This window comes from Salvelinus alpinus, chromosome 14 (genome assembly GCF_045679555.1).
Source record: "Salvelinus alpinus chromosome 14, SLU_Salpinus.1, whole genome shotgun sequence".
Taxonomy (NCBI): Eukaryota; Metazoa; Chordata; class Actinopteri; order Salmoniformes; family Salmonidae; genus Salvelinus; species Salvelinus alpinus.
This window is the reverse complement of record NC_092099.1, coordinates 50,923,816-50,950,140: the sequence shown is the minus strand read 5'-3', so window position 1 is coordinate 50,950,140 and position 26,325 is coordinate 50,923,816. Positions and strand designations below refer to the sequence as shown.

Sequence of the window (26,325 nt, the reverse complement as noted above, 5' to 3'; positions counted from 1 at the left end):
CACCAGGGTTTTTATCTCAGTCTCTTTGATCCACCACTCGATGGTTGCCATGAAGGTTGTGATGGTCTGGGTTTTAGAAGGCTTAAAAAAGGTTCTGTGGTGAAGGGTGCCATGGTGACAGACAGACCCACAATGCATGAAGGTACGACACTCTGGCAGACTGGCACCACATTACAAATACCAACAACCTCTTATCCCCTCCGTCATCACCGTAGGCCAGGTCGATACTAACAATACAAACAGACACCCGGAGGACAGAGTGACATGTGAGCCTGTAAGTGTGATGGGAGGGAGGGGCTGGTGGGTGATGGGAGGGAGGGGGCTGGTGGGTGATGGGAGGGAGGGGCTGGTGGGTGATGGGAGGGAGGGAGGGGCAGATAGGTGATGGGAGGGAGGGAGGGGCTGGTGGGTGATGGGAGGGAGGGGGCTGGTGGGTGATGGTATTGAGCCATTCTAATGAGTGTAGCCTTGGTGAGGTTAGTTGAAGAAAGTCGAAGAAACATCACTCAGTATTTATAGGAGGTACAAGAGTCTTGAGAAGACATGAAAACATCAGTGTCGCTTGCACATAAAACATAAGAGATACAACAGTCTGTTAGCTGCGACAGCATAACAGGGTGAAGCAGGATGAATGGATCTGTTGGCTGTACTGTCAACATCCAGTCCTCTACAGGGAGCCCTGGCTTTGTGTGTTCCCAGCCCAGGCCGTCTGGAGGGAGGCTGGATCGAGACACCAGGATGCTAGCCAACACAGCCTGTCAAGGCCTGCCTAGGCTCCACGCTCTCCTCTCCCAGACCAGGACTGCATCACAAAATGGCACCCTATTCCATATACAGTGCCCTGATCTAAGCAGTGATGTTTTGGTAGGGGGCTGGTGGGTGATGGGAGGGAGGGAGCTGGTGGGTGGTAGGAGGGAGGGAGCTGGTGGGTGATTGGAGGGAGGGAGGGGGCTGGAGGGGGCTGGTGGGTGGGTGATGGGGGGCTGGTGGGTGATGGTGGGTGATGAGAGGGTGATGGGAGGGAGGGGGCTGGTGGGCTGGAGGGTGGGTGATGGGGGAGGAGCTGGTGGGTGATAGGAGGGAGGGGCAGGTGGGTGATGAGAGGGAGGGAGCTGGTGGGTGATAGGAGGGAGGGGACAGGTGGGTGATGAGAGGGAGGGGGCTGGTGGGTGATAGGAGGGAGGGGGCTGGTGGGTGATGGGAGAGAGGGGGCTGGTGGGTGATGAGAGGGAGGGGGCTGGTGGGTGATGAGAGGGAGGGGGCTGTTGGTTGCTAGGAGTGAGAGGGCTGGTGGGTGATGGGAGGGAGGGGGCTGGTGGGTGATGGGGGGCTGGTGGTTGATGGGAGGGAGGGGGCTGGTGGGTGATAGGAGGGAGGGGGTGATGGGAGGGAGGGGGCTGGTGGGTGATGGGAGGGAGGGGGTTGGTGGGTGATGGGAGGGAGGGAGGGGGCTGGAGGGTGGGTGATGGGGGAGGAGCTGGTGGGTGATAGGAGGGAGGGGCAGGTGGGTGATGAGAGGGAGGGAGCTGGTGGGTGATAGGAGGGAGGGGACAGGTGGGTGATGAGAGGGAGGGGGCTGGTGGGTGATAGGAGGGAGGGGGCTGGTGGGTGATGGGAGAGAGGGGGCTGGTGGGTGATGAGAGGGAGGGGGCTGGTGGGTGATGGGGGGCTGGTGGGTGATGAGAGGGAGGGGGCTGTTGGTTGCTAGGAGTGAGAGGGCTGGTGGGTGATGGGAGGGAGGGGGCTGGTGGGTGATGGGGGGCTGGTGGTTGATGGGAGGGAGGGGGCTGGTGGGTGATAGGAGGGAGGGGGCTGGTGGGTGATGTAAGGGAGGGGGCTGGTGGGTGATGGGAGGGAGGGAGGGAGCTGGTGGGTGATGGGAGGGAGGGGGCTGGTGGGTGATGGGAGGGAGGGAGGGGGCTGGTGGGTGATGAGAGGGAGGGGGCTGGTGGGTGATGGTATTGAGCCATTCTAATGAGTGTAGCCTTGGTGAGGTTAGTTGAAGAAAGTTGAAGAAACATCACTCAGTATTTATAGGAGGTACAAGAGTCTTGAGAAGACATGAAAACATCAATCTCGCTCTATTCTCTGTTGCTGATATACTGTTGGTAATTGGTTTACTCAGCTTTGCTTTCAGAGGCACTCGGCATCTCAGAAAAAAACTGTTCAGTGTAAAAGCAAAGAGAGATACCACAGTACTCAGCTGATAACACAGATTTATCAGGGAGTCAACCAGGCCTGGCAGACAAGCAGCCCTGTAGCTGGGGAAGGGAACATAGATATAGAAAGATACAGATGAGGTTGTTGTTATAGTTGATAGAGGCTGCTTCCATTGTTGGCTTGATGACTGCACTATCGACATATTCACATCGGATTCATTCTTACACACAATGTATACATCATCTTCTGTGGAAAACATACAGGAGAGTTTTGAATCTAATTTATTCTGTTGTATTCTGTAGAAAATGTAGTCAACAGAGAGGTGGCTCCTCTGTCTCCGCAGTATTAAAATTAAATTGTGTAACTCTTCCCTCCTCATCTTCGACCATCCCCTCTAACTCAGACAACCTTTTCTCATCTTCCCCTCTCTCCCTCTCTCTCTTTCTCTCTATGTCCAACACTGATCAGAGAAGTGAGACTGGGTATTTCCCTAAGTGAGACAAATAGCAGTGTCACTCTCAGCGGCACCTAAACACATCTCATTTCTTTACCTCATTTCTCAACATGTCAGATACACATTTGTACACATACGGTACCAGTTAAAAGTTTGGACTCATTCAAGGGTTATTCTTTATTTTTACTATTTTCTACATTGTAAAATAATAGTAAAAACATCAAAACTATGAAATAACACATATGGAATCATGTAGTCGCCAAAAAAGTGTTAAAAATATCCAAATATATTTTAGATTTTAGATTATTCAAAGTAGGCACAGTTTTTCTTGATGACAGCTTTGCACACTGTTGGGATTCTCTCAACCAGCTTCACCTGGAATGCTTTTCAAACAGTCTTGAAGGAGTTTCCACATATGCTGAGCACTTGTTGGTGGCATTTCCTGAGCACTTGTTGGTGGCATTTCCTGAGCACTTGTTGGTTGGCTTTTCCAACTCAACCCAAACCATCTCAATTGAGTTGAAGTCAGGTGATTGTGGAGGCCAGGTCATCTGATGCAGCACTCCATCACGCTCCTTCTTAGTCAAATAGCCCTTACACAGCCTGGAGGTGTGTTGGGTCATTGCCCTGTTGAAAAACAAATAATAGTCCCACTAAGTGCAAACCAGATGGGATGGCGTATCGCTGCAGAATGCTGTGGTAGCCATGCTGGTTAAGTGTGCCTTGAATTCTAAATAAATGACAGACAGTGTCACCAACAAAGTACCCCCACACCATCACACCTCCTAATCCATGCTTCACGGTGGGAACCACACATGCGGAGATCATCCGTTCACCTACTCTGCATCTCACAAAGACACGGCAGTTAGAACCAAACATCGCACATTTGGACTAATCAGACCAAAGGACAGATTTCCACCGGTCTAATGTCCATTGCTCGTGTTTCTTGGCCCAAGCAAGTCTCTTCTTATTATTGGTGTCCTTTAGTAGTGGTTATTTTGCAGCAATTCGACAGTGAATGCCTGATTCATGCAGTCTCCTCTGAACAGTTGATGTTGAGGTGTGTCTGTACTTATTATTATTAGCATTTATTTGGCCTGCAATTTCTGAGGCTAGTAACTGTAACGAACTTATCCTCTGCAGCAGAGGTAACTCTGGGTCTTCCTTTCCTGTGGCGGTCCTCATGAGAGCCAGTTTCATCATAGCGCTTGATGGTCTTTGCGACTGCACTTGTAGAAACTTTCAACGTTCTTGAAATTTTCCGGATTGACTGACCTTCATGTCTTAAAGTAATGATGGACTTTGCTTATTTGAGCTGTTCTTGCCATAATATGGAGTTATTTTACCAAATAGGGCTATCTTCTGTATACCACTCTTACCTTGTCACAACACAACTGATTCGCTCAAATGCATTAAGGAGGAAAGAAATTCTGCAAATTAACTTTTAACAAGGCACCCCTGCTAATTGAAATGCATTCCAGGTGACTACCTCATGAAGCTGGTTGAGAGAATGCCAAGAGTGTGCAAAGCTTTCATTTAGGCAAAGCGTGGCTACTTTGAAGAATCTCAAATATATTTTGATTTGTTTAACACTTTTTTGGTTACTACATGATTCCATTTGTGTTATTTCATAGTTTTGATATCTTCACTATTATTCTACAATGTAGAAAATAGTAAAAAATAAAGCAAAACCCTTGAATGAGTAGGTGTTTCTAAACTTTTGACTGGTACTGTATATGACTACGACTTTACCACAGCATCTTGTAAAACATCAGACATTAACTTAGAGTAAGTAAGTAAGTAGGTACGTTTACACTGAGAGATTCCAGGCCATGCTGTGTTTAGATTAAACTTTTTAAGTCATAGTGAAGAAGTGATATGCCTAATGCATAAACTTCATATTAGTGCCATTGTGTATGGCTAAAGTGTCATCAAGGCAAAGGGTGGCTATTTTGAAGAATCTCAAATATAAAAAATATTTTGATTGGTTTAACACGTTTTGTTAACACAAGTGTTATTTCATAGTTTTGATGTCTTCACTATTATTCTACAACGTAGAAAATAGTACAAATAAAGAAAAATCCTTGAATGAGTAGATGTGTCCAAACTTTTGACTGGTACTGTATAGTTATGTGACATAATGTGTACATATAAATCTGGTGATATACTGCACACACACACACACACACACACACACACACACACACACACACACACACACACACACACACACACACACACACACACACACACACACACACACACACACACACACACACACACACACACACACACACACACACACACACACACACACATTCACTCACTCACTCAGTCACACCACACTCAAGAATTAGTTTGCATTTTTAGATATATTAAATCAAGTCTCATTTTAGTACTGTAATGACTACCTTCCCTAAGACAGTGATTAGGGACTTGGCCCTAAACACCTGCAAAGACCCAAGAAGATCTGAGATAGAGATTCTAAGGAACCTGTAAGGGTTTTATCTACAGCTGTAAAGTCCTAATTATCAGCCTGTTATGTAAGGACTGTGACTGGGTGGACGCCAAGCCAAGGCTGGGTCGTTCAGGTGGCAGGCTAATCTGAGCCCAGGGACAGAAGCTGCAACACTCGGCTTGGTTTTAATACCGTCATACCGTTGAATCTATTTCTTTGAAGTCTTTTAATACATTTTAATATGTGTAGCTACTTTTTAAGTATATACCTGCAGTTAACCTGTGCAGTATGTTAGGAGATCAAATGGATCACGTTCTTCATTTCACCCGTCACATTATTTTACATTATAAAGCTTACCGTAGTTCCCCAGAACAGTTGAGCCAGTCAAGTGTTTGTTTGTAAATGGCACAACGGGTGAAAGCGTGAGCAGGTGAATCCAGCTGTGTATTGACAGCGGTCGTGTTTTATATTGAAAGTAAACAGTGTTTTTTGCTTCAATAGCATGATCAGGGACATGCAACTATCATTTTTCTTCACAGAAAATACATTAGGGCGACACATTTAGCAGAAAATAGCTTCATTTTCATCAGATGACAAGAGATGTGCAACGCTATTTGGCTGGTAGCCACACAAGTAAATTAGCTTACAATGAAAGAGCAGGTATTTTTTGCAAAAATTATGCATGTTTGTTATCAATGTTTATCATAGAAAGAATGTAACCGGCTACATTTCCTAATGTTTTGTTTAAAGTTAATCTGGCATTTTACTGGAGAAAAGTAGGCTGGCTACACTGAGAAAAGTAACAGAGAAAAGTAGCTCAAATCAAATCAAATTTTATTGGTCACATACACATGGTTAGCAGATGTTAATGCGAGTGTAGCGAAATGCTTGTGCTTCTAGTTCCGACAGTGCAGTAATATCTAACAAGCAATCTAACAATTTCACAACAACTACCTTAAACACACAAGTGTAAAGGGATGAATAAGAATATGTACATACTATAAATATATGGATGAGCGATGGCCGTGCGGCATAGGCAAGATGCAGTAGATGGTATAGCGTACAGTATATACATATGAGATGAGTAGTGTAAGGTATGTAAACATTATATAAAGTGGCATTGTTTAAAGTGACTAGTGACACATTTATTACATCCAATTATTAATTATTAAAGTGGCTAGACGTTTGAGTCTGTATGTTGGCAGCAGCCACTCGATGTTAGTGACGGCAACTGAGAAGTGAAAAGTGCAACTGAAGCATGAAATGAGTCTGATGCCGAGCAGAAATTACAATAAAGAAGCATTTTACATCTGTTTACAAAACGTAGCAAGATAGTTCTTATGTGTTATATCTTTTTTTCCTGCGTGAAAACACAGAATTCTGCTTTAATGCAACTCCTAAGTTTAATTTAGTGGTTCATGTAAGTAAGAGGCTGAATTAATAAGGTGACGGGGCATCATATTGTAACGCTCGTCGGAAGGATGAGACCAAGGTGCAGCGTGGTACGTGTTCATGATTCTCTATTAAATCCGAACTCCAAAACAAAACAACAAAAGAACAACGAACGCCACGTTCCATAGGCTACGCAGAGCTAACAAAAAACAACATCCCACAACCTAAGGTGGCAAAACAGGATGCCTAAGTATGATTCCCAATCAGAGACAACGATAGACAGCTGTCCCTGATTGAGAACCACACCCGGCCAAAACATAGAAACACAAAACCTAGAAATAAAGAACATAGAATGCCCACCCAAATCACACCCTGACCAAACCAAATAGACACATAAAAAAGCTCTCTAAGTTCAGGGCGTGACACATATTGTGTAAGCTTTCTGACATGTTTGAGAAGTCAAAGCCCATTGGATGAGTTATTTGTGCAGCTGCCACTACCTTGATTTCCTTGCGTTTTTCCTCCTCTCTGTTCTCCACCTGTCTTCTCCTCCTCCTCTTCTCTGAGCAGAGCAGGCAGGCCCGTTCCCCTAGCGCAGGTATTCCCAAACTGGGGTACGGGTACGAGCAATGCCTGTAACGGTTGATTTCCTCCTCTTCGTCTGATGAGGAGGTGTAGGGATCGGACCAAGACGCAGAGTGGAAAGTGGTCATTATTTAATGAACGTAAACTGAACACTTACAAATACAAAAACAACAAACGTGACCAAACCGAAAACAGTCCCGTGTGGCACGAACACTGACACGAGATACAAACACCCACACCACACACGTGAAACCCAGGCTGCCTAAGTATGATTCTCAATCAGGGACAACGATTGACAGCTGCCTCTGATTGAGAATCATACCAGGCCGAACACAAAAATCCCAACATAGAAAATCAACCATAGACAAACCCACCCAACTCACGCCCTGACCAACTAAAATAAATACAAGACAAAGGAAAACAGGTCAGGAACGTGACAGAACCCCCCCCTTAAGGTGCGAACTCCGGGCGCACCACCATAAATTCTAGGGGAGGGTCTGGGTGGGCGCCTGTCCACGGTGGCGGCTCTGGCGCGGGACGTGGACCCCACCTTAACAATGTCTTTGTCCGCCTCCTTACTCGCCCCCGTGGCCTCCTCCTAACAACCACCCTCCATGTACGCAGCACCGGACTGAGGGGCAGCTCCGGACTGAGGGGCAGCTCCGGACTGAGGGGCAGCACCGGACTGAGGGGCAGCACCGGACTGAGGGGCAGCACCGGACTGAGGGGCAGCTCCGGACTGAGGGGCAGCTCCGGACTGAGGGGCAGCTCCAGACTGAGGAGCGGATCCTGGCTGGCTGGCTCTGGCGGATCCTGGCTGGCTGGCGGATCCTGGCTGGCTGGCTCTGGCGGATCCTGGCTGGCTGGCTCTGGCGGATCCTGACTGGCTGGCTCTGGCGGATCCTGGCTGGCTGGCTCTGGCGGATCCTGGCTGGACGGCTCTGGCGGATCCTGGCTGGACGGCTCTGGCTGGTCCTGGCTGGACGGCTCTGGCTGGTCCTGGCTGAACGGCTCTGGCTGGTCCTGGCTGGACGGCTCTGGCTGATCCTGGCTGGACGGCTCTGGCGGATCCTGGCTGGACGGCTCTGGCTGGTCCTGGCTGGACGGCTCTGGCTGGTCCTGGCTGGACAGCTCTGGCTGGTCCTGGCTGGCTGACGGCTCTGTCTGCTCATGGCTGGCGGAAGGCTCTGACTGCTCCTGTCTAGCGGAAGGCTCTGACTGCTCCTGTCTGGCGGAAGGCTCTGGCTGCTCCTGTCTGGCGGAAGGCTCTGGCTGCTCCTGTCTGGCGGAAGGCTCTGGCTGCTCCTGTCTGGCGGAAGGCTCTGGCTGCTCCTGTCTGGCGGAAGGCTCTGGCTGCTCCTGTCTGGCGGAAGGCTCTGAGGGCTCAGGACAGACGGGCAGCTCTGACGTCTCGGGACAGACGGGCAGCTCTGACGGCTCGGGACAGACGGGTAGCTCTGACGGCTCGGGACAGACGGACAGCTCTGACGGCTCGGGACAGACGGACAGCTCTGACGGCTCGGGACTGACGGACAGCTCTGACGGTGCTGTGCAGGCGGGCAGCTCAGACAGTGCTGGGCAGATGAGAGACTCTGGCTGGTCATGGCTGGCTGACGACTCTAGCTGCTCCTGCCTGGCGGACGGCTCTGGCTGGTCATGGCTGGCTGACGGCTCTGGGTGCTCCTGTCTGGCTGACGGCTCTGGGTGCTCCTGTCTGGCGGACGGCTCTGGCTGCTCCTGTCTGGCGGACGGCTCTGGCTGCTCCTGTCTGGCGGACGGCTCTGGCTGCTCCTGTCTGGCGGACGGCTCTGGCTGCTCCTGTCTGGCGGACGGCTCTGGCTGATCCTGTCTGGCGGGCGGCTCTGGCTGCTCCTGCCTGACGGGCGGCTCTGACGGCTCGGGACAGACGGGCAGCTCTGACGGCTCGGGACAGACGGGCAGCTCTGACGGCTCTGGGCAGACGGATAGTGCAGGCGGCTCTGGGCAGACGGCAGACTCTGGCCGGCTGAGGCGTAGGCCTGGTGCGTGGTACCGGAACTGGAGGTACCGGGCTAAGGACACGCACCTCAAGGCTAGTGCGGGGAGCAGCAACAGGACGCACAGGACTCTGGAGACGCACAGGAGGCTTGGTGCGTGGTGCCGGAACTGGTGGTACCGGGCTGGAGACACGCACCATAGTGCGAGTGCGTGGAGGAGGAACAGGGCTCTGGAGACACACTGGAAGCCTGGTGCGTGGTGTAGGCACTGGCGGTACTGGGCTGGGGCGGGGAGGTGGCGCCGGATATACCGGACCATGCAGGCGTACTGGCTCCCTTGAGCACTGAGCCTGCCCAACCTTACCTGGTTGTATGCTCCCCGTAGCCCGACCAGTGCGGGGAGGTGGAATAACCCGCACTGGGCTGTGTAGGCGAACCGGGGACACCATGCGTAAGGCTGGTGCCATGTATGCCGGCCCGAGGAGACGCACTGGAGACCAGACGCGTTGAGCCGGCTTCATGGCACCTGGCTCAATGCCCAATCTAGCCCTGCCAGTGCGGGGAGGTGGAATAACCCGCACCGGGCTATGCACACGTACAGGAGACACCATGCGCTCTACCGCATAACACGGTGTCTGCCCGTACTCTCGCACTCCACGATAAGCATAGGGAGTTGGCGCAGGTCTCCTACCTGACTTCGCCACACTCCATTGTAGCCCCCCCCCCAAGATATTTTTGGGGCTGACTCACAGGCTTCCTACCGCGTCGTCGTGCTGCCTCCATTCGCCGGTATCCCTCCTCACACTGCTCCAGAGAATCCCAGGCGGGCTCCGGCATTCTCCCTGGGTCGATCGCCCACCTGTCGATCTCCTCCCACATAGTATAGTCCAGACTCTGCTCCCATTGCCATAAATCCTGTGTAGGTTGCTCCTGCTGCTGCTTAACACGCTGCTTGGTCCTGGTATGGTGGGTAATTCTGTCACGGTTGATTTCCTCCTCTTCGTCTGAAGAGGAGGTGTAGGGATCGGACCAAGACGCAGAGTGGAAAGTGGTCATTATTTAATGAACGTAAGCTGAACACTTACAAATACAAAAACAACAAACGTGACCAAACCGAAAACAGTCCCGTGTGGCACGAACACTGACACGAGATACAAACACCCACACCACACACGTGAAACCCAGGCTGCCTAAGTATGATTCTCAATCAGGGACAACGATTGACAGCTGCCTCTGATTGAGAATCATACCAGGCCGAACACAAAAATCCCAACATAGAAAATCAACCATAGACAAACCCACCCAACTCACGCCCTGACCAACTAAAATAAATACAAGACAAAGGAAAACAGGTCAGGAACGTGACAGAACCCCCCCCCTTAAGGTGCGAACTCCGGGCGCACCACCATAAATTCTAGGGGAGGGTCTGGGTGGGCGCCTGTCCACGGTGGCGGCTCTGGCGCGGGACGTGGACCCCACCTTAACAATGTCTTTGTCCGCCTCCTTACTCGCCCCCGTGGCCTCCTCCTAACAACCACCCTCCATGTACGCAGCACCGGACTGAGGGGCAGCTCCGGACTGAGGGGCAGCTCCGGACTGAGGGGCAGCACCGGACTGAGGGGCAGCACCGGACTGAGGGGCAGCACCGGACTGAGGGGCAGCTCCGGACTGAGGGGCAGCTCCGGACTGAGGGGCAGCTCCAGACTGAGGAGCGGATCCTGGCTGGCTGGCTCTGGCGGATCCTGGCTGGCTGGCGGATCCTGGCTGGCTGGCTCTGGCGGATCCTGGCTGGCTGGCTCTGGCGGATCCTGACTGGCTGGCTCTGGCGGATCCTGGCTGGCTGGCTCTGGCGGATCCTGGCTGGACGGCTCTGGCGGATCCTGGCTGGACGGCTCTGGCTGGTCCTGGCTGGACGGCTCTGGCTGGTCCTGGCTGAACGGCTCTGGCTGGTCCTGGCTGGACGGCTCTGGCTGATCCTGGCTGGACGGCTCTGGCGGATCCTGGCTGGACGGCTCTGGCGGATCCTGGCTGGACGGCTCTGGCTGGTCCTGGCTGGACGGCTCTGGCTGGTCCTGGCTGGACAGCTCTGGCTGGTCCTGGCTGGCTGACGGCTCTGTCTGCTCATGGCTGGCGGAAGGCTCTGACTGCTCCTGTCTAGCGGAAGGCTCTGACTGCTCCTGTCTGGCGGAAGGCTCTGGCTGCTCCTGTCTGGCGGAAGGCTCTGGCTGCTCCTGTCTGGCGGAAGGCTCTGGCTGCTCCTGTCTGGCGGAAGGCTCTGGCTGCTCCTGTCTGGCGGAAGGCTCTGGCTGCTCCTGTCTGGCGGAAGGCTCTGACGGCTCAGGACAGACGGGCAGCTCTGACGTCTCGGGACAGACGGGCAGCTCTGACGGCTCGGGACAGACGGGTAGCTCTGACGGCTCGGGACAGACGGACAGCTCTGACGGCTCGGGACAGACGGACAGCTCTGACGGCTCGGGACTGACGGACAGCTCTGACGGTGCTGTGCAGGCGGGCAGCTCAGACAGTGCTGGGCAGATGAGAGACTCTGGCTGGTCATGGCTGGCTGACGACTCTAGCTGCTCCTGCCTGGCGGACGGCTCTGGCTGGTCATGGCTGGCTGACGGCTCTGGGTGCTCCTGTCTGGCTGACGGCTCTGGGTGCTCCTGTCTGGCGGACGGCTCTGGCTGCTCCTGTCTGGCGGACGGCTCTGGCTGCTCCTGTCTGGCGGACGGCTCTGGCTGCTCCTGTCTGGCGGACGGCTCTGGCTGCTCCTGTCTGGCGGACGGCTCTGGCTGATCCTGTCTGGCGGGCGGCTCTGGCTGCTCCTGCCTGACGGGCGGCTCTGACGGCTCGGGACAGACGGGCAGCTCTGACGGCTCGGGACAGACGGGCAGCTCTGACGGCTCGGGACAGACGGGCAGCTCTGACGGCTCTGGGCAGACGGATAGTGCAGGCGGCTCTGGGCAGACGGCAGACTCTGGCCGGCTGAGGCGTAGGCCTGGTGCGTGGTACCGGAACTGGAGGTACCGGGCTAAGGACACGCACCTCAAGTCTAGTGCGGGGAGCAGCAACAGGACGCACAGGACTCTGGAGACGCACAGGAGGCTTGGTGCGTGGTGCCGGAACTGGTGGTACCGGGCTGGAGACACGCACCATAGTGCGAGTGCGTGGAGGAGGAACAGGGCTCTGGAGACACACTGGAAGCCTGGTGCGTGGTGTAGGCACTGGCGGTACTGGGCTGGGGCGGGGAGGTGGCGCCGGATATACCGGACCATGCAGGCGTACTGGCTCCCTTGAGCACTGAGCCTGCCCAACCTTACCTGGTTGTATGCTCCCCGTAGCCCGACCAGTGCGGGGAGGTGGAATAACCCGCACTGGGCTGTGTAGGCGAACCGGGGACACCATGCGTAAGGCTGGTGCCATGTATGCCGGCCCGAGGAGACGCACTGGAGACCAGACGCGTTGAGCCGGCTTCATGGCACCTGGCTCAATGCCCAATCTAGCCCTGCCAGTGCGGGGAGGTGGAATAACCCGCACCGGGCTATGCACACGTACAGGAGACACCATGCGCTCTACCGCATAACACGGTGTCTGCCCGTACTCTCGCACTCCACGATAAGCATAGGGAGTTGGCGCAGGTCTCCTACCTGACTTCGCCACACTCCATTGTAGCCCCCCCCCCAAGATATTTTTGGGGCTGACTCACAGGCTTCCTACCGCGTCGTCGTGCTGCCTCCATTCGCCGGTATCCCTCCTCACACTGCTCCAGAGAATCCCAGGCGGGCTCCGGCATTCTCCCTGGGTCGATCGCCCACCTGTCGATCTCCTCCCACATAGTATAGTCCAGACTCTGCTCCCATTGCCATAAATCCTGTGTAGGTTGCTCCTGCTGCTGCTTAACACGCTGCTTGGTCCTGGTATGGTGGGTAATTCTGTCACGGTTGATTTCCTCCTCTTCGTCTGAAGAGGAGGTGTAGGGATCGGACCAAGACGCAGAGTGGAAAGTGGTCATTATTTAATGAACGTAAGCTGAACACTTACAAATACAAAAACAACAAACGTGACCAAACCGAAAACAGTCCCGTGTGGCACGAACACTGACACGAGATACAAACACCCACACCACACACGTGAAACCCAGGCTGCCTAAGTATGATTCTCAATCAGGGACAACGATTGACAGCTGCCTCTGATTGAGAATCATACCAGGCCGAACACAAAAATCCCAACATAGAAAATCAACCATAGACAAACCCACCCAACTCACGCCCTGACCAACTAAAATAAATACAAGACAAAGGAAAACAGGTCAGGAACGTGACAATGCCGGCCAGGGGTACGCCAAATAAAAACGTGATTCACATTTCTTTTTCACATTTTCAAACAGCCTATTTATATTTTCCAACGAGGATATACACTTGGGTGACATTTTTTTATCGCCTGTGTAGCCTCGTTTCACTGCCAAAAATTAAATTGAGCAATATAGTGTTCAGCGAAATAACAACACAATGTCATATACAGGTAGTCTAGTCAAATAATTAACATCCAATCACATGAACCGTTATTCTCTCGCGGGAATTCCACTAACGGTCCGTATCTGTACTGATGGCGCAAAAGCCTTGACAGGGAGACATAGTGTAGTGGTAACGTGCGTGCAAGCAGTTGCTCCCGACGCCACTTGGGTACACTGCAGCATCCACCGAGAGGCTCTTGCTGCCAAGGGAATGCCTGACAGCTTGAAAGACGTTTTGGACACTACAGTGAAAATTGTTAACTTTGTTAAAGCAAGGCCCCTGAACTCGTGGGTATTTTCTGCACTATGCAACGATATGGGCAGCGACCATGTAACGCTTTTACAACAAACAGAAATGCGTTGGTTATCAAGGGGCAAAGTATTGACACATTTTTTAAATTGGGAGACGAGCTTAAAGTTTTCTTTACTGACCATAATTTTCACTTGTCTGACCGCTTGCATTATGACGAGTTTCTCACACGACTGGCCTATCTGGGTGATTTTCTTTTCTCGCCTGAATTATCCAAATCTAGAATTACAGGGACAGATTAGAACTATATTCAATGTACGGGACAAAATTGAGGCTATGATTAAGAAGTTGGAGCTCTTCTCTGTCTGAATAAACAAGGACAACTCACAGGTCTTTCCATCATTGTGTGATTTTTTTGTGTGCAAATGAACACACATGTGAACCGTGGAATTACAGTATGCCTGTCACTTTCCTATCATTTCCAAAACGTGCTTATTGCGCTGCAGACTACACGCACGTTGTACAATCAGATCGACAGAACCAGACGAGCAGCTTGTGGCTGTTAGGATGCTCCTGAGGGCTGACAAACTTTACTCCACAGCAATGTCTCAAAATGTGGCAACCGCAGTGAGCTGTTGAACTGAGAGGAAGTGGCTTGGTGGAAAGATGTCCTGATGAAGGCAGCTTGCTGTCTAATGTACTGTATTGTATCTAAGCGATAGAGTGTGCAGCTACCCTCTTTTTCTTTCTTGGTGAAAGATAACCATTCTCCTCCTAAAGGAAGAACTGCATCCTAGAGTGTGAATCAAATCTAATTATATTTGTCACATGCGCCAAATACAACAGGTGTAGACCTTAGCATACAGACCAACAATGCAGTTCAAGAAAGAGTTAAGAAAAGATTTACTAAATTTACTAAAGTAAAATATTATAAAAAGTAACTCAATAAAATAACAATAACGAGGCTATATATAGGAGTTCCGCTACTGAGTCAATGTGCAGGGGTACATGTTAGTTGAGGTAATTTGTACATGTAGTTCTGGGTAAAGTGACTATGCATAGATAATAGACAATGCATAGCGGCAGTGAAAAAACAAATGGGGGGGTGTCAATGTAAATAGTCTGGGTGGCCATTTCATTAATTGTTCAGCAGTCTTATGGCTTGGCATTTTGGTCCCAGACTTGTCGCTCTGGTACCGCTTGCCTTGCGGTAGCAGAGAGAACAGTCTATGACTAGGGTGACTGGATTCTTTTAATAATTTTTTGGGCCTTCCTCTGACACCGCCTGGTATAGAGGTCCTTGATGGCAGGAAGCTTGGCCCCAGGGACGTATGCATTTCCCTCTGTAGCGCCTTATGGTTCAGATGCCGAGCAGTTGCCATACCAGGCGGTGATGCAACCAGTCAGGATGCTCTCGATGGTGCAGCTGTAGAACTTTTTGAGGATCTGGGGACCCATGCCAAATCTTTTCAGTCTCCTGAGGGGGAAAAGGTGTTATCATGCCCTCTTCACAACTGTTTTGGTGTGTTTGGACCATGACAGTTCATTGGTGATGTGGACATCAAGGAACTTGAAACTCTCGACCCGCTCCACTATGGTTGAGAGTATCCACTACTCTCGACCCGCTCCCCGTCGATGTTAATGGGGGCCTGTTCGGTCCACCTTCTCCTGTAGTCCACGATCAGCTCCTTTTTCTTGCTCACATTGAGGGAGAGCTTTCAGACCTCCTCCCTATAGACAAGCTCATCGTTGTCGGTGATCAGGCCTACCACTGTTGTGTCGTCAGCAAATGTAATGATTGTGTTGGAGTCTTGTTTGGCCACGCAGTCGGGGGTGAACAGGGAGTACAAGAAGGGACTAAGCATGCACCTCTGAGTTGCCCCAGTGTTGAGGATCAGTTTTGTGGACACTATGGTGTTGAAAGCTGAGCTGTAGTCAATGAACTTTATTCTCACATAGGTGTTCCTTTTGTCCAGGGGGTTAAAGGGCAGTGTGGAGTGCGATTGAGATTGCGTCATCCGTGGATATGTTGGGGCGGTATGTGAATTGGAGTGGGTCTAGGGTTTCCGGGATGATGGAGTTGATGTGAGCCATGACCAGCCTTTTAAAGCACTTCATGGCTACCGACGTGAGTGCTACGGAGCGGTAATCATTTAGGCAGGTTACCTTCGCTTCCTTGGGCACAGGGACTATGGTGGTCTGGTTGGTACCCAGTCCTAGGTACTTTTAATGAACCCTAGGGTAAATCCCTAACATGCTGACCAGACCGGACACGTCGCGTGCGCGAGCGTCGCAAAATAAATTTAGAAATCCATGTTATTCAATTATTGCACCCACACTGCTCGCGCGCCAACGAGCGTCTGCGATGCCAAGGGCTAAAATAGAACTCCTTTCTATTTCTCTCCCATCTCCTCATTGGTTTATAGAAGCAGGTACCCACGTGCCATCTCCTCATTGGTTATACCCACGTGGGTGATTGAAAGACGAACTGTTTTGCCAGTGGTTGTGGTAATACTATGAAAGTGTAGATGCCGATCACCATATAAATTCAAAGATGAAAAAGGCTGGAAGGAGGAGAGATGACTAGAAACGATTTGGTTGGCCATTTTATGCCTGGATTAATTGTCGGAGTAGAGGACCTTGTGCATATCAGGTAAAATAACAACTCAATGTTTATATCTCAGGACAAATTAGCTAGCAACAGTAAGCTAGCTTAATAGGACAAATTAGCTAGCATGTGCAAGCTAACTAGCTAAATTGCCATACATGGTTAATGCTTTTCGACCTCTCCCCAAATTAATGACATTGGTTCAGAGTTTGTTTTGATATTTTAACCTGCGTGTCGTGATCGCGTTTGGTGTAGGGGGACATAATGCATTTATGCACGATGGCGCACGCGCGCAGCCGGTTTGGGTTCCGTGTAAGAGGGAATCAATACTAATTCCATGAGAACTAAACATATTTCTGTCAGACATATCACAGAAAGCAAGGGGACAAGCATCACATCTCGCCCTTTTAAATCCCAACTCTCCCTCCTTTTAATTTAAAACCCATAATACCCCCTGCTATGACAAATAGTCACAGGAATAATTTGTGACTAAAAAAAACATTTTATTACATCCCTCCTCCCAGTGGACAGACCCAGATTCCTGGGTGGGAAATGGAGTTGCAGGGCAGAGTGATGACAATTTTTATTATATTTTTTTATTTTACGTTTATTTAACTAGGCAAGTCAGTTAAGAACAAATTCTTACTTTCAATGATGGCCTAGGAACAGTGGGTTAACTGCCTTGTTCAGGGGTAGAACAACAGATGTTTACCTTGTCAGCTCGGGGATTTGATCTTGCAACATTCCAGTAACTTGTCCAACGCTCTAACCACTAGGCTGCCTGCTGCCCCGATAGGAGGGGAGTAGAGGTGAGGGGCGGGGCGGGGCGGGGCGGGGGTGATCCACCAAGCCCTCCTGTAATGCCAGTCAATGATCCTGGGAGAGTCCAACTGAATTGGGGAGGGTGATCTGCAATCTGCATCCATATAGCATCTCTAATCTTACACTGAACAAAAATATAAACGCAACATGTAAAGTGTTGGTCCCATGTTTCATGAGCTGAAATAAAAGATACAAGAAGTTGTCCATATGCACAAAAAGCTTACTTCTCTCGAATGTTAGTGCACATTTCTCCTTTGCCAAGATAATCCATCCACCTCACAGTTGTGGCATATCAAGAAGCTGATTAAACAGCATGATCATTACACAGGTGTAGTGCACCTTGTGCTGGGAACAATAAAAGGCCACTCTAAAATGTGCAGTTTTGTCACACAACACAATGCGACAGATGTCTCAAGTTTTAAGGGAGCGTGCAGTTGGCATGGTGAATGTCCATCAGAGCTGTTGCCAGATAATTGAATATTAATTTCTCTGCCATAAGCAATTCTCCAACGTTGTTTTAGAGAATTTGGCAGTACGTCCAATCGGCCTCACAACCGTCATGTGGGCGAGGGGTTTGCTGATGTCAACGTTGTGAACAGAGTGCCCCATGGTGGAGGTTATGGTATGGGCAGGCATAAGCTATGGACAAAGAACACAATTGCATTTTATCGATGGCAATTTGAATGCACAGAAATACCGTGACGAGATCCTGAGGCCCATTGTGAGCTCCATTGTGAGACCCATTGTGAGACCCATTTTTTTTAAAGGTATACTCAGTCATGTGAAATCCATAGATTAGGGCCTTATGAACTTATTTAAATTGGCTGATTTTGATTAACTGTAACTCAGTAAAATCTTTTAAAATTGTTGCGTTTATATTTTTGTTCAGTATAGATGTAGTGCTGTCAGAGAACAATACATAAACCCCCCTCTGAGTGTAGAGAGAACAGAAAGAAAGAAAGAAAGAGAGAGAGAGAGAGAGAGAGAGAGAGCGAGAGAGAGACTGATCTTGAGAATGCAGCAGTAATTGGTTTTGTGATTTCAATGACTATCAATGAATATGTGAAATTAAATAATCTGCTGCTTGGCAAAAGCCTCAGTGCCAGTGATATTACGTGGGAGAATACGAACACTGCTTCCATGAATTTACCCACTTTGCCATGGAGAGACTGTTAGCTAGCCTGGTTGTTCCATTAGTCAGGCTAATGTTGATGCTCTGAGGTTGATTCCTATAGTATAGTCCTATTACACTGTATCTCAGTGAGAACATCCTTTACCATTTTAATCTATAGTAGTTTAAATGGTCCATAGGTTGTTATTGGTTAACTCTTGGTGGTTTAGAGAAAACGATACTAGAGTAATGTAACCCAGAATGTAACACGCTTCACCAAAGTGAGTGCCATTGTGATTCCAGGAAAACACAGAGTTCATTGAAATAATGAGGAGAAAAAAACTAGAATCTAGCTCAGAGGAAGACTTTCAAACTTTCGTGGAAATGGGAATGCTCTAGAAATCACTGGCAGGCAACTCCAAATGATGAATATTCAGATCCCTGAGGTGTGTGTGTATGTGTGTCTGTGTGTGTCTGTGTGTGTATGTGTGTCTGTGTGTGTATGTGTGTCTGTGTGTGTCTGTGTGTGTATGTGTGTGTGTATGTGTGTGTGTCTGTGTGTGTATGTGTGTCTGTGTGTGTCTGTGTGTGTCTGTGTATGTGTGTGTGTGTGTGTGTGTGTGTGTGTGTGTATGTGTGGCTGTGTGTGTATGTGTGTCTGTGTGTGTCTGTGTGTGTGTGTGTGTATGTGTGTATGTGTGTCTGTGTGTGTATGTGTGTGTATGTGTGTGTATGTGTGTGTCTGTGTGTGTCTGTGTGTGTATGTGTGTGTATGTGTGTCTGTGTGTATGTGTGTCTGTGTGTGTATGTGTGTCTGTGTGTGTGTCTGTGTGTATGTGTGTATGTGTGTCTGTGTGTGTATGTGTGTCTGTGTGTGTGTCTGTGTGTGTATGTGTGTCTGTGTGTGTATGTGTGTCTGTGTGTGTGTCTGTGTGTGTATGTGTGTGTACTGGTGCACGTCTGCATGTACTACATAAGAGTGAGGTTGAGAAAAGGGTCATTAAGAGGTTAGCTATGGCTTAGTGTTATTTTTTAATTTATTTGTTCAGAATAATTGATTATTGTAATGCAGTGTAGCGTACAAGCATTTCACTGTAACTTTTATACCTGCAGTGAACTGTGTGTGTGATATTTACAATTTGATTGGATTTTATGTGATTTAGTCCTTTATCTTGGTCTGTTAGCTAATTGACTCATGTTGATAAAGATAACTAAATCCCTGGTGCAGCAGCAGCTTGTTAAAACAAAGGCCTTGGTTTCCGGTTCTTTCCTCCTTAATTAACAGGCTCCCACTGCCGACCGCTCAGACTGCTCCCCTTCCTACCAAATCACACCCTCCGTCCTCCCCTTCACAGAGCCTGAGACCACTCCTCTTCACAGCGGCCCAATTTAAAAGTAGACACATCCGACATAGCTTTCCCCCACTGCTGAGCTGCAATATGTTGTGTTTAATAATTCAGACCCTACAGCACTAGGTGGCTCTGCTCCGACTGAGAGGACCGCTCCAGTCCACAGCCTGCAGAACCAGGGGAAGAACCCACCTCCCTCTCTCCCCCTGCTTCCCCCTCCTTCCCCTGCCTCCCTCTTTCCCCCCACCTCCCCTCCCCTGCCCTGCCTCCCTCTGCCTTCCCCTCCCCCTCTCTCTCACTCCACAGTCCACACTGGCTCCCCCAGCCTCCCTTTTCCTGCAGCACCTCCCAGGCTCTCTCCCACATCGATTTCAGTGCACACGATCAATTCCTTTAGTAAGGGAAGTGCCACCTGGGATTCTGCTGCCTGCCACCGAGGCTTCTGTTGTTATGATGAGTTTGTGCCAAATAAAGTGGGGTGCAGGCGCCTGGACTAAAGCAGGGTACAAATATACAGTACATTACGGGAGACAGTCCTTGGTGGTATCAACATTGACCCACAACAACAAGAAGGACATGGAAAGTGTTACAAATGTTATGTTCTGAGGTAAAACAGTCTCTACAGTGTCAGTACATATGATATACAGTATTTTCTTCACAGCTCTGATTAACATCATGCCGTGTGCTAAAGGACATCTCAGAACATTCTCTCAGTAAAACACAGCATAGCAACAGCATCACCTTTCAAAGTCCCCCAGGTTGTTTTGTTCACTGACTGTCTGCAAAGGCTTACAGCACCTCATTACAATAAATACAAACTCACTCGCTGTTGACTCCAGTACTAATTAAATCCTGTGGGATTGTGTCTGCCTACTGTAATCTACTGCATCTACCGCATACAGCTCACGGCATTAGATTTCGTTTTGTCTGCGTTGTTTTCTCTTATTACAAATCCATGCAGTAAGCTGGCAAATTACGGTTATATCCATTTGAAAAGCATTTTTGCACTATTAAAGATCTGCCGGTGGAGAACTGTCCAATCTACAGCATCTGACTGAGGTCATTTACATTGAGCCGTGGGAGGGCGATGTGAGAAGCCAACAGAGGAACAGCTTAATTGGGAGAATTCAGGACAAATATGATGGAGAGAAATAATTGATGTGTGTTTTCTCAGTCCGGTTTTTACCGTCAAAGACCTGAAAGACAGACCTTGACTGTAAGAACCTTCGGAAACAATGGCAACAGAGGGCTAGAGATCTAACAATGTTACCACCACTGCCAATGGTTACAACTATATGTGCCATGTTCTCCTCGGCACACACTGGTTGAATCAACGATGTTTCCGTTGAACCAACGTGGAATAGCAGTTGAATTGACCACTGTGCCCAGTGGGATAGTTTAATGGAAAAATCCCTGGTATAAATTCAACTTTAAGGGGAGAGGGCTGAATAAGAGTGGGGATTCTTCAAACAAAAGCACACACAGTACAGTTACAGTTTAGGATGTATGACCTGTGTGTATTAAAGTGTTTTGTTGTGGCTTACAGCGTGTGACGTTGCTCTGCTGTTACTATGTTAATCCCCCACGTGGAATGACTTAATACCACACACATACACACCAGCACACAAGCACACGTACACCCACACACGCACACACAAAGAAACACACACAAAGAAGCACACACAAAGAAACACACACAAAGAAACACACACAAAGAAACACACACAAAGAAACACACACAAAGAAACACACACAAAGAAACACACACAAAGAAGCACACACAAAGAAACACACACAAAGAAACACACACAAAGAAACACACACAAAGAAGCACACAGAATGTGTAATAAATACACAAACACATTCACCTTTCCCTTGCAGCTATTTCAGTTTAGCCACCAACACATAAACACACCAACAAACAACATTACAACCATTTACTAAACAAACTTATTATTAGCTTTCAAATCTTTCAGGACTGCTTATTTGCCAGTGGCAAGAATTTACACTGCCGCAGCCTGATATCAAGCAGTTTATGATTCATTATCCTGGATTACTGTAGGGTAATTAAACAGTCTGGATATAAAAAATAAAAAAGCCTTTAGACAGGATGAGAACAGGATCAGGGCTCTACAGTGCAACCATTTTACTTGCATATGCACCTGAATATTTTGCTGTGCGACCTGGAATTTTTATTTAGGAGCACCAGTGTTTCTAGAAAAATTCAAGATTCTAGCTTTAATTTAAAAAATAGTTTTCATTGTTGTTCTAAACATCTCTTCTATGCGCTTTCATTTTTCAATTTAGGCGCACGGGGGATGTCAGAGTAGAGCCCTGGATACATCTGTTTGGTTCCTATGTTAAAGCCATTGAGTGCAGAGCTGAGTCTGACAGCTGCCTGGTGCCTGCCTTGTATTGGCTGCCTTGATGTGTGAAAAGGTACGCTTTGTAACCAGCGCTATCTTGGCATGTCTAATCTGGGGTGATGGATCGAGGTCACTAACAGCAGCCTAGTGCTGTCTCCTCCCAGCTCCATGTAGGTTCCACGGTTCCACAGTGCCTCTTGAGACCAGGCTAACTAACTGGGACTGGCTGTGGAGTCATCTCCTTTTTTTTCATGAATAACATTATTCAGCTGAGCTCAGATTACACACAGACCGACCAGCAGTGGTCCTCCGTAGTACACCTGCTCCATCCTAACCCTCCCTTTACAGCCACATAAACACACACACACACAGGAATACACACACACATGCAAGCACACATAAACACACACACACACAGGAATACACACACACATGCAAGCACACATAAACACACAGGAATACACACACACATGCAAGCACACATTCACACACACATGCAAGCACACACACAGACACACACACACAAACACACACAACACCAATTTCATTCTCAGCTCATCTTGAAATGCAGCAGTGCTGCTCAGCAGGTGAATCTGTTGTCCCGTGTGAGGGATGAAAAGGCAATAGGTCGTTTTTTTCATCGGGTAATCAGTCTGATGGAGAAGGAAACATTTGCAGCATCACTCTAAAGCTCTGTATCTACAGGGATTGCAGCATCACTCTACAACTCTGTATCTACAGGGTTTGCAGCATCACTCTACAGTTCTGTATCTACAGGGTTTGCAGCATCACTCTACAACTCTGTATCTACAGGGTTTGCAGCATCACTCTACAGTTCTGTATCTACAGGGTTTGCAGCATCACTCTACAACTCTGTATCTACAGGGTTTGCAGCATCACTCTACAGTTCTGTATCTACAGGGTTTGCAGCATCACTCTACAACTCTGTATCTACAGGGTTTGCAGCATCACTCTACAGCTCTGTATCTACAGGGTTTGCAGCATCACTCTACAGTTCTGTATCTACAGGGTTTGCAGCATCACTCTACAGCTCTGTATCTACAGGGTTTGCAGCATCACTCTACAGTTCTGTATCTACAGGGTTTGCAGCATCACTCTAAAGTTCTGTATCTACAGGGTTTGCAGCATCACTCTACAGTTCTGTATCTACAGGGTTTGCAGCATCACTCTACAGCTCTGTATCTACAGGGTTTGCAGCATCACTCTACAGTTCTGTATCTACAGGGTTTGCAGCATCACTCTACAGCTCTGTATCTACAGGGTTTGCAGCATCACTCTACAGCTCTGTACCTACAGGGTTTGCAGCATCACTCTACAGCTCTGTACCTACAGGGTTTGCAGCATCACTCTACAGTTCTGTATCTACAGGGTTTGCAGCATCACTCTACAGTTCTGTATCTACAGGGTTTGCAGCATCACTCTACAGTTCTGTATCTACAGGGATTGCAGCATCACTCTACAGCTCTGTACCTACAGGGTTTGTCAGTCTCAAATAGAGGACTGTCAGCAGGAACAGATGTGTAATGTTTCTGGCCTCAGTTGTCTTTCACCTTCCCTCTCTCTCTCTCTGCCACTTTATTATCATTCCTCTCAGTCCCTTTTTGAGATTCTGCTGGGTTTCACTCTTCTCTTTCCCTCACCTACTCCAGGGCAAATAACAGCATCTGGTTACTGGCTGGCTGACGCCCAGCTGACAGTTATACCGAGGGCAGCAGCCCTTGAAGAAATTTAAACAGTTACCGTCTGCCAGCTCTCTGCGGTAGTGCTCCTCTTCAGCTCTCCACAGAGAGTCTCTGGTGAGTCTCTTCTCTCTATGACAAAACATGTGGGTTGGGGAACATCTCACAGAGAGAGTCCAGTGTATGCTGTGCAATCTCTTCTATCACTTTCTCTCTGTTTCTCTTCCTCTTGCTCTCTTTGTCTCTGACTCCTGCCCAGAAAGCCGAGGCTCTCTCTATCTACTGCCCACAGACACATTGACTGATTGTCTGTTCCAACTCAATTTTCTAATCAAGATTGAGTTAAACTGAGCAATGATTGTACTGATAAACAATAGGAGTGTTACGGAACCCTGGAGTGGCTAGTAATTCACTGCATTCCTGGAAGGGTCACTCTAACTCGTGTTTATCCACAGTGGCTGCAGTAGCCTACAGTATATGTTTACCAGGAACATATAGCCTACATGTTGACCAGGAAAATATCAGCTGAACACAGGTATTCACAGCTCTGGTCACTGGGACACTATACTAGACTCAGGTATTCACAGCTCTGGTCACTGGGACACTATACTAGACTCAGGTATTCACAGCTCTGGTCACTGGGACACTATACTAGACTCATGTATTCACAGCTCTGGTCACTGGGACACTATACTAGACTCAGGTATTCAATGCTCTGATCACTGGGACACTATAGTGGACTCAGGTATTCACAGCTCTGATCACTGGGACACTATACTACACTCAGGTATTCACAGCTCTGATCACTGGGACACTAGACTCAGGACGTTTTGGAGTGTAAAAATATTTGACCATTAAAACTCATATTTTCCCTAACCCTTAACCTAACTCGAAACCTAACCCTATCCTTAACCCTAACCCCCAAAACCCTAACATGAAACCTAACCCAAAACCTAACCCTAATTCTAACCCCAAAACCCTAAACCTAACCCTTAAGGTTAAAATAGCATTTGGATAAATTCAGGACCTGAAAAAAGTCCTGCCTTTCAAAAAAGTTCTTGTTTTCCTACCTTTTCAGGACATTTGGGTGAATTGTTAGAACATTGGGGTCCTCACAATGTAGGAAAACAAGTACACACACACACCCTTCCCTCCTCTTTATTTGTCTGTTACTACAAAACATGATTAATGCTGCTTATACTATTCATCTCCTCTATCTCCTCTATTTGCTCCAGATGGCAAATGAGTGACATAAGAAGACTATCAGCACCAAGTATCAGTCCTCGGTCAGTTCGAATTGATGTAACTGCATCCTGCCAGCCAGCCAGACTATCAACAAGATTTCTATAGCCTCATCCAGCTCTTGAGGCACGATCACTACATTCCACACGGTGTTTATCGACACAGTGAATTCTCTGTCTGGACTCTGTCCAGGTCACTAGGGAGGCCTGGGAGCCAAGGCTGCTTCGTAATCCATCAGCCTAGACAACTGAATAGCAGAAATCTGCTTACAATGTCTTTCCTTCGGGTGATTAGGGAGATATGAGCAGCCAGTCTGACCCATTGGGCATAGGAGGGGTGGGGGAAGAGGTTTGTCTGTGATTCCCTGAAGAACAAGATATTTTTGACAGGACACAATCAGACTGAATAGCCCATGGTGGGGTACAGGCCCAAAGTTACCAATCAAACTAAGGTTTTACAGTGATAGTTCACTCCAAGATAAAGGATTGGCACATACCAGCAGAAGATAACTCCAGCACAGTGGCAATCCTGACTAGTCCCCAAACAATGTCATGGATCTCTCCGTAGAACCAATGTTTCAGTCAATAGACCTTCATCAGTGGCCAGGTCGTGGGTGCCAGTTTCGTGCCAGCCCTGGGAGCAGGCAGCGCAGTGCCTCTCCTGAGGAGGGGTGTGTCTGGGTTAGTCCAGAGGAGGAGGAGGGAGGATGGCTGGGCTAGTCTAAACCTGCTGGGCTGCATCATCCTTCTATTTTTAGACTGAGGGGAGCTCTGGGGCCCGCTGCTGCTCTGGCTTTTAGTGGCAAGAAACAGGGTAAGAATACATTAACGTGGTTAGTCATTGTGTTTCCATAGCAGCTGAACCAGCAGTGTGTTTCTCTACTGATGTCGTGATTCAGGTCCTCGTCCTAAGGTGTGTCCTAAAATGGCCACCGACATGTCCTCGTTCCCCACGACCATTGTTATCTACACAATTTGATAGAAAATCTACGTAACATAGCTAAATAAACATGTCTCTATTAAGATGTGTCATTCACGAGAGAGAGAGAGAGAGAGAGAGAGAGAGAGAGAGAGAGAGAGAGAGAGAGAGAGAGAGAGAGAGAGAGAGAGAGAGAGAGAGAGAGAGAGAGAGAGAGAGAGAGAGAGAGAGAGAGATACACACACATGTTTCAGAGGGGGAGAAAAGCATACTGTATTAGGAGCTGTTATTTTAATCCGTATTAGATTTGATTGATTGATTGATTGATATTAGGATGGCGGTCATCGTCGGAACTCCCAGACTTTCTCCTCTAATCAAAGAGCAGTGGTGGGTTAATAGATTGGATTGACCTGAGTTCAGC

At 48.7% G+C, this 26,325-nt stretch overlaps 1 protein-coding gene across 2 annotated transcripts in view; it reads right to left on the bottom strand.

Moving 5' to 3' along the window:
* Positions 1-26,325, bottom strand: part of LOC139539033 (transmembrane protein 163a-like) — a 107,623-nt gene that overhangs the window by 28,192 nt on the left and 53,106 nt on the right. The window lies entirely within an intron of this gene.